Below are 10,266 nucleotides of genomic sequence, written 5' to 3'. Positions count from 1 at the left end.
ACAGGGGGAGAATGTGACACCCGGTAAATTTCTCAATCCTATAAACTAAGTAATCAACCTAATAATTAGGTGGTTGTAAATATTAAGCGCGCTATGTCAATCAGCGCGTGCATTTGTTATGTGCGCCCTGCGCGAGCGCGCTATGTTAATCAGCGCGTGCATTTTATAAGCACCATGTTAAGAACCTGCGTGGGCATATGTTATATGCGCCATGCGCGAGTGTATTGGTTTTACGTTTCTATAACTTAATGTTGTCTAATGGGTTGACCGTCTCGCATGATGCTAAGGCGGGTGCATCCCAAATCGTTTATGCGCGTGCGGAAGGGGAACTAACCTTCCCGCATGGCGGGAACATTGAGAACTAGTTTGTCTGAAGCTCCAAGATGGAATTGACTTCAACATGACTGATCACTATGTTGAAATACCAAGACCACCTGGAGAATCTACAAATGAAACTCAACGTCCCTGACTGCGAGAAGGTCACGCACCTACCCGCAGCAAAGAAATGTCCTTCACGCAGAAAGCTATGCGCACAAAGTAATACGCGCAGAACACTTAGTCTATTCTCCAGTTGTAAGGAGATTACTCCCGCCCAAAGGGAAACAGTAGCGTGTTTCAGAGATTTTCCACTTTTTACTGTACACTGACAAAGTACCTGAAAAAGCACACTGTAACATGAAAAGTCAACTGTCAGCCACCCTACTCCCACCAACCACAGACCTGCATGTCCTGTCCAAATCAAAATCTTTTATCCACTACTCCACTCTTAAATAAATAATAATAATTTCCATACTTTATCATCATTACACCTAGATATGAAGAGATTACAATCCCCTAAAGCAAGGGATTGTGTTCCCTTGAGTTTGCCTATAAATATGTAACCTAAATTATCACCCAAAGCACACTTCAAACTTCTCTCTTAAAAACTGCAACTTGCACTAATCATCTCCCAAGCATCCGTTGTTTTCGTTTCCGATCCTGTTACCAGGTAAGCCAAGAATATAACCTTAAGATCTGCTTTCCAACCCTTATATTCTCCTAATTCTTGATCTTAATATATATACTTCTTGTTATTTAATCGCATTCTAGACCTTCAATTCCGAGGCCAACATCAAGAAAACCCGAATCTCGATTAATCCCTTAACAAGAACCACAGGTGAGTCTCACAGCCCCTATTCTCGCTGTTTTCACTGTTTTTTTTAAACTGTTTTCGGGGCGAGGGACACGTACTTAAATAATGATTTATCATGGTATACCTACAAGCTATACAAGTGATTATGTGTTTAAATTATATTTCATGATGAGCAATGCGAACGGTTATCTAAGGTTTTCGATGTATGTGCGCTAGAACTCGAGTAAGTGATCACTTTACCATTGGAACTCTAAGGGTAGGGACTGCTGGTTTGATCCACCCACTCGTAGGGGTCGCACCTCTTTGCATGGACGAGTGCCTAGTATGGTCATGGGGCAGTACTATGGGTTTGAGCCCGCTCGTAGGGGTCGCGCCTCTTTGCATGGACGAGCGCCTTGTTTTCCGGCACAACGTCCGCACGTAACCCGCGGGACGGAATTATTGATTAGCTCGTAGGGGCAGCGCCTCTTTGCATAGACGAGCACGGTTTTTCAGAAATGTCCACGCGTAAACCGCGAGACGGCATTATATTATTTAGCTCGTAGTGGCAGCGCCACTTTGCATGGACGAGCACACTTCCAGTAATGATCGCGCGTAGCCCGCGGAACGACTTTTATCAGAAATATGTGTCAGATCTATGTTTTCATACGGATTATCAAGTATATGTTTAGACATGAAATCAGAAATGTGTTTCAATATGATTTTTATCAAGACTATGATGCAATGCGATTTATAAAGTTACTAAAACTTGTGAACTCACTCAGTTTATACTGATTCAAATGTTTTTACGTGTCTTTCAGGAGATAACTAGGTAGCGCATGGAGTCACACTTAGAGCACCTCACGCTGAACATCTAAAACTAGCTTTTTGGAAGATTTTAGTTCTATCCATTCGATGCGCGTGGTTGTTCCCGCCGCGCAAGGGGATAGGGCGTGGAAATCTTCAACAGTTTTATACTTGGATGTTTTTATGTAATTTTTAAACAATGTAATGTATTTGTATTAAACATTTCATGCGCAATGAAAATCTTACTATAAATCTTTGCAATGGCCCGTGCTTAATTATCAATCCCCACTCGCGCGCGCCCGGCTGTTTCCGCCGCTCAGGGCCGGGTGTGACAAATACGTATCTCCGGACACGTATGAGTATGGTATGAATGTAATGTATGTTAATTGATTAACTAGAACTCACAAGCGTAACTGAATTTTAGTATGCACTCAGGAAAATAGATTGAGGCAGCTGGCTTGATGAGGGACACATGGCACGGGCTAAAGAGACTGACATCCGTGAAGAAGTGTCATGACTATTTTATGTTAATATTTATGAAAAGACAACTTGTATATTAAGACATGATTTGATGTTTTGTAATCTAATGCATGAAGTTTTAATTATTCCGCAAAAGTTTTTATTAACTCTGATTTTAGAACTGTGTTTATGAGTAAATCCAACACCAAAGTAGGGTTACCGGGAACGGGTCCTTACATTATTCGAGAAACGGGCTTTTCCAAAAAAAAAAACAATAAAAAAATATTAAAAGATGGGATTTGTGAAAAACTCACCTTTACCTTAGCTCAAATACCATCAAAGAGTGATACGCAGTCAATCAATGTCAAGGTCTTAATAACAGTCATCCAGTGATAACTGGATTTCTATGCTAATCACAAAACCAAAACGTTTATCTACCATTCCGGTTTCATAAAAAAAAATTTCTTGGTTTTGCTAAATTATGCATGTATAATACTTATAAACACAAATATACATATATGTATATAAATATGTTATTTTTATACGCATATATACAATTAAGAAACATGATAAAGTACATATTTGTATATTATGTAACTGCAGATTAAATGATAATATACATATATGTATAATTTAGTAAAACCAAGAATTTTTTTTATGAAATCGAGATGCTAAATAAACGTTTTGGTTTTTTTACTTTTTAAAAATTTTTGTTTATTTTGTTTTATAATTTTTTAAATATTTTTAAAGGAGTTTTTTTGTGGTTCAAAATGGTTTTCAAAGTTCACAATTTCAAAAGGTTCTCTTAGAAACGTTTGTGCGATACCCTATGTTTAGCTGAGAAGTTTCCAAGGTTATACGCTTTAGAAATGGTAAAGAATTGTTCGGTGGCACAAAGGGTGAGGGGAGAGTCATGGGAGTGGCGTAGGGATCTCCGAGGGGGTGCTGAAATAACTCAGTTTCTAGAAATGCAATACTTGATAAATATATTTTCACTTTCTAATGCTAATTATCGATGGGTGTGGTCGTTGCAAGGTATGTCCGAATTCTCGGTTAAGGGTATTCGTGAGAGAATTGATAACAGTGCACTCCCTAGTGCTTCGAGGAAAACAAATTTGTTCTCGTGTTTGCCTCGAAAAATAAATATTTGCGGGTGGAGGGTTGTGGGAAATCATTTGCCAACGAGGACAAATTTGGCTACTAAGGGGATAGATATTCCGTCAACTATTTGCCCCTTGTGTAACGATGGTTCAGAAACCGTTATTCATGTTTTTGGAGAGTGCACCTTGGTTAAGAAGATTTGGGATTTGATTGAAAGATGGCTAAATCTGAAGTTGCCAGCTTTACGATTCCCAACTGATCTCATGGAGTGGGTTGAGAACTTAGCTTTAAGCGTACCCAAGAAAGAAATTGTGGGTGCGATTATATATGTTGCTTGGTGGGCAATTTGGAAGCTTCGAAATGATACCGTTTTCTTGAAAAGACGTATGAAGGATGCGTTGTTGTTTGATGAGGTTACGTACTTCACTTTTCTTTGGTATTCGAGTAGAAAGAGTAAGTGTAAAGCTAATTGGATAGAGTGGTTGAAGAACCCTCTTTTATTCATGTAATTTTCCTTGTTTTTTACCCGGCTAGTTTCTTGCTAGTCGGTGCTTTATATAATATCCGCTGTTAAAAAAAAAGTTCTCTTAGAATATCACCCTGTTATATATGTGTGTATATATATGTGTGTGTGTGTGTGTGTGTACATTACGTACGCGAGAATATTGAGCGACGATTTCAATTTCAAAATCAATCACGCGATGGCATATTTGTAAATAAACCTAAATCTAATTTCACAATCTATCGCGCTTATTACAATCGACTAATTGATGGACCGTAATACAAAATTGCATATAAAATCGAATGTGTACGTAATTGATTTTGTTTCAAATTAAAAAACAAAAGAATCGTTCAATACGAAATCAATTTTCTGTAATATGATTTTTCCATATTTTATGAATAGAGGCAATCATCACATGAAGTCAATTTTTCCCTCATAGTTTGAATTGAAATCCATTATTGATTTATTCAAACTCAAAATTTGGGAATTTGTGTCACAGCCCCGACCCCTATACCCCGGGAAGGGAGCAGTGCGTTGAGTGGTGGTATCGATGTTCATTAAAATAATTTGCAGCGGAATATTTCATCAGAACCGTAGTTAGGAAAATTAATCAGAGTTATAAAAACACCATAATTCTTATTTCATAAACTGGGATAAAAACCCATTTTTATACAAACATAAGTTTTATAGAGAAAAACCCTAATTTACAAAACACGTTTCTTTATTCTTGTGACAAGCCACTTATTTAAGCTGGAAGCCCACAGGCATTATTCCTTTGTCTTTAACAAGTCACCTGAAACATGTTTAAAAATATTTGATTAGCAGGAAACACTGGTGAGTACATTCATTTATAAATGACACATTTTACAGTTACAACATTAAGATGTTTTTACATCTGCCTGCTTACAAATTACCGAAAGATACTTGTCACTCGACCGTATCTGTGACTGTGGTCATATTACTTATTGGCTAACACTTGTCCAATAAGTAACATGTAATAGCCCAGTAGGCAAGCCTTGTATACAAAACCCCACAATACCAGTAGTAACCATCCCGTAAGTCTATAGAGACTTAATCACTGTAATGTAGTTTAAATCCTTTGAAAATATTTAAACTATCCGTCATGAGTTTGATGGTTTTGGAAAAGCATCATGACAGTGTTGGAAAATCAATTGTCTCACGCAAATGTGAGTTATGCAAAAATTCGAATGTCTCACCTTGCAAGTTTATATTTAATAAGCCTTCTGATGTTAAGCACCTAGATTAAGCACAATGTAGTGTATCTATATGAGTATAAACCCATAATTATAACGATAATCACGAGACATGAAACTTTACTCGATGGCGCAATGTCATACCTTGTTAAGGTAGAGCTTTTGGATTCGTGATATAAGTTTCTTTCGATCGGATAGGTACCGTTACAACTACTCGGGTATAATACCAGCCTTATATATATAAGAAATATTTGAGAGAGAAAATGAAACTGAACGATTTGTGAAGTCCAGAATTCCTCCCTATTTATACTTAAAATTGAGCATCTTCGCGTATCGCGAAACTGCAGTAGGGTTGCATACTCCTTCGCGTATCGCGAAGGTGCAAAAACACTAAGGCAACTCGCGGCGATGCGAGCGTGCGAAATGCAAAGTGCGCCATCAAAGCGCCACATTGCGCCCATCGCACTTCGCCCGAGCCCGTGCGCGTCGGGTGCTTCGCACCCTCCGCTAGGACTACTGGGTGTAATTTGGCACATAAGAATATTATCATGTGAACTCTCTTCTTTATAAAGAGCTTACAAGTTTTGTAATCTAGCGATGTGGGACAAGAGTTAGAAATCCTATTTATACCATGGTGAAAGCCTTCCATTTTCTTTCCTCCACCAATGTGTGATGGAATTTTCCTTTATATTTTCCATTTTTCCTTTTACTTCTTCTCTTTTCTTTCTCATTTCTACATTTCTTTCTTTGATTATTTTATTCTTTATTATGGTTTGTTATAATTTGTGTACATAATTTAGTCAATTATCCATTTGTATGTCCATTGTTGGTGTAAAATGAAATTCGTTATCGACCAACAAAAAACACAAGGTAAGATATATTCAACAAGTAAAGAACAAAAATTTAAGAAGTTCAGTTCAAAAAATTAAATACTAAGAAACAAAAAACTTTAAAAACACTTGAGCAAAGCTTTAAACGTTCATAACAAAAATCTAAGAAGTTCTGAACAAAACTTAAAACTAATAAGTTCATAACAAAAGTTTATGAAGTTCAATTCAAAAAATTAAGCACCTAGAAACAAAAAAACTATAAAGCCCTTGAACAAACCTTTAAATGTTTAGAAGCTCAGATCTGAAATTAAACTTTCTGTAATATGAAATTAAACACTGAAATCACTTCATAATCTCGCATCATCAAAAAGTCAACAATCGACCATCAATTTGATCATCGATTCCATCATATGAACAAATATGGAAAGTATTTAAAATTTTATCAATTGAAAACAATTCCCAAATTTAAATTCAATTGAAGTGGTGTTTGCAAATGGCGTCGGTGACAATGGTTGAATCGGCGTAACGTTAATTAGTATAGAAATGAATTGAAATAATTTACAAATTTGCCACCACGTGTTTTTTGAAATCAAGGGTCAAGGGTGTCGCGTACTTATTGTACGATAAAGGATTAATGTATCGAATCCTTTATCTATCTATATATATATATATATATATATATGTATATATATATATAGGATTAGGTTCATTTCAAAAGTGTTTCTTATTGCGAGAAGTACGAGAAATAACTCCAACCAATCACTTTTTTTTCTTTTATTTTATCATTTATTTAATGAAAAGGGTGTTATAGTAAAATGCACAATTTTCTTTTTTTTAGGTCATAATGTATGAAGAGGTTACAAGTAATTTGTTTTCATATTTTTTAAAATATAGTCAAATCAACCTATATTGAATTCTTGTTTTTTTATTTTATGATATTCAATTTTGTTGTTTATAAATGTTATTTTTTTTATTCTCGTAATTTGATATTCATACCTTTATCCATATAGTGGTTCTTAAATTCAATTGCACCGACATATTTACACACTACATAAATGAGCATACACATGAATGATGTGAGGTCGAAAACTCACTCAAAGATAAACCAAATACAACTAAATAGCTAGCAGTAAGTGGGTGTCGAACACAGAGAGTTTGTGGAATATGTGTTAATCAAGTAGCTTAGAAATTAAACTAATATAAAAGTAAATGACAAAAAGTAATCTTCAAGTTAATTTTGATTGGGTTTTATGAACTAAAATAACTAGCAAATAAGTTGTAAACAATCGATTAAGCAAGTAATCCTCTTGGAGTTCGGGTTATCACGCAACACTCTTGTTAAAGTTCAATGGATAAACCATAATATCTCGGTTATGTGTAAATATAATTGTTTGTGATTAATCAAGAACTAAGTAATCGGATTCCTAGAATGCGAGTTTGTTACTTGGTAATCAATCAATAATTTTAACCCTAATTCCTTCCACTAAATCTCAATTGTCAATGACACCAAGAACGTATAGATTGAAATTAGGTTTAAACGATATGGACGATTTACAAAGAATCACATAAACATCATGATTATACTAACATAAACAATTAGACAATCAATCCAATGTTCAAGAACAATTAACATAAAGTATCTTGTAAATAACCTTACATCCAAGAGAAATACCAATGGAGTTAGTCACTCATGGTTTGATGGATCATCATACTTTCCATTGTCTCAATCATATGAATCAAAGACATAAACTAATGATTACCAACAATCACCCTAGGGTCGTCCCAATTGAAAGATATGTGAAAAGACACCCAAAAACGGCGTAAAAAGTGGCCCAAACTCGAAAGTTACGAGTCGGACCGTGGGCCACGGTCCACACCGTGGACCACGGTCCAGTTACGGTGCCCGGAATGCCACGGTACGGTGTATTCTGTTGGTTTTGGTGCCAGTTTGACCGTGGCCCACGGTCAACACCGTAGACCACGGTGGAGCTCTTCCTTGCTTTCTTGTTTTCTTCATATCTTTCTCGTTTCAACTCCGTTTTCTTCGCCGTTTTTGCCCACGTTCTCGTAATTTCATCCTCTACCTCATCCTACCTGCAAACATATGAGTAACCATAATCAAATAATTCCATGAAATTAAGTTGGTTAAGCCAATGCATTTATATCTTTTAACTCGCTTAATGGCTTCCCTACGAGTTCACTCGTAACATTCCCACACTTAACCGTTGCTTGCCCCCAAGCAACACTTAGAACCAAAATTGCTTTCAAAATACAACCACCAAACAAATCACAAGCCCAGCTCAGTCAAGGTCCCCAATTTTATATTTAAAACCTAGAATTCTAGTCAACCTCATTTTTAAAACAACTAAGCAAACTTGACTTTAAGGGAATTATGACCATGAAAAGGGACAAAAATTTACCCTGCTATCTTACCACTTTTCGGTGTTTTTCTTTCAATTTTCCTTTTTTAAAAAAAAAAATTTAACGAAAGATTTCCCATCCCCACCCTTGGGATACATTGTCCCCAATATATGGTTTAAGAAAGTAAAACAAAGACATTACTAATTAAAACTTCATTTCCATTCATGAAAAACCAGTGTTGTCCCCAACATAGTGTCGAAGAGAAATCCATAAGAATTTCCCCACACTTGGCTTTTGCTAATATGGTAGCTTAAAATACCATTAATAACAAACAAACTAGAAATTATAAAGCAAAATAAAAATAAAAATATACAAAATGTACAATTACCACCTTTTTGAAACTTTTATGACATTCAAGGTGGGTGGCTGGCCCTTCCCGTGCAGCCTTCTCGTATAAGCACGCTCTTTTTCAAGCAACTGTTGCCAGTCTTCCGGCAAACCACAGTCGGGCCCGAACATCCTCATCCTCCACCCTGGATCATTTAGGTTAGGTGGATGTCTCACTTTCGTCTTCCTTGGTCTGCCACCTTTTTCTGTCACCTTCTCACTCTGTTGATGCTCAACTTCTTTCTTCTCAACTGACTTGTCAATCACAAAACACTCCATTTTCGTGTGATCCTTGCTCAAGGATACACACTTGTTAACAAAATCCGCCTTCAGGCTTTCCTTGTCAACAAGAAGGTCAGTAGTATTTTCAAATAATAATAACCGTTTATCACGATTCCCACATTTAATTCCCAGTGTCCCTTTAGCATAATCAATTACTGCAAGTGAAGTGGCGAGGAAGGGTACCCAATATGACTGTGGGTTGCGTATTAGTTACATTTTTAGCATAATCAAGTACTAAAAAGTCAACTGGGTAACAGAAATCCTCCACATGTACCATCACATTATATATCATGCCTCGGGGAAGTGTATGGGTTTGATTCGCTAAAACCACGGTGGTGTTTACTTTTTGTAGCGGACCAAACTCATACTGATCATATAAACTACTGGGCATGTGTAAGGCCCCGAACCCCGGGAACCCCACAGTTGGTATTCACTCAGAACACTCGTAAAAATATTTAGACTAAAAAAAACAATTCATTTCATTAAAATAAGCATCACAGAGTATAATTTGGCGGAAAACGTAAATAAGTAAATGAGTTCCCAAAACCCGGGAATTTTGCCCAAAACCAATTTTTTTAAATATAATTCATAAAACCATTTAAAATAAAATTGTTCAAACTACATTCTTCCATCCACGTATGCCCTTCACCGTCCAAGTTGCTTCTTGCACGTCCAAGCGATAAGGCATCCTCTTCCTAACCTGAAACTCACACTAACATGCACACAAAGTCAGCTTGAGCTGAGTGAGTTCAAGTTTAAAGTAAATAATATCAGTAGTAATAGTTATGATAGTCATACCAAAAGTTTTAAAAAGTAAAAGGGTGCATCCATCAAATCATCATTACCGAAAACTAAACATCCTCATACATACATATACAAAATGTATATGTAACATCCTTTCAATTACATCTCTATATATATAACAGTATATATATATAACATCCACGTATAACATCAGGGTCGAGCAAACATACAACCCAAACACGTAATATCAGTGCATGCAAACACAAAGTAGGCATACACAACATCAGTAGTCGAAACGACTACAACATTGCCAAATATAGGCCAAGCAATAATGTATATACATATATATATATATATTTAACATCCCAAGGCCTACCATATGCTAGCAAGCCTATATAAATTCGTTTAAAAACATTTCATCATGTAAGAAAACACTTAGGTGTGCATGCTAGCCCAAAAGTAAAAAGA

This window comes from Bidens hawaiensis, unplaced genomic scaffold, assembly GCF_021521415.1.
Source record: "Bidens hawaiensis isolate Kalapana, Puna unplaced genomic scaffold, B.hawaiensis_p1.1 tig00009086_1, whole genome shotgun sequence".
Taxonomy (NCBI): domain Eukaryota; kingdom Viridiplantae; phylum Streptophyta; class Magnoliopsida; order Asterales; family Asteraceae; genus Bidens; species Bidens hawaiensis.
This window is presented reverse-complemented; position numbering follows the sequence as displayed.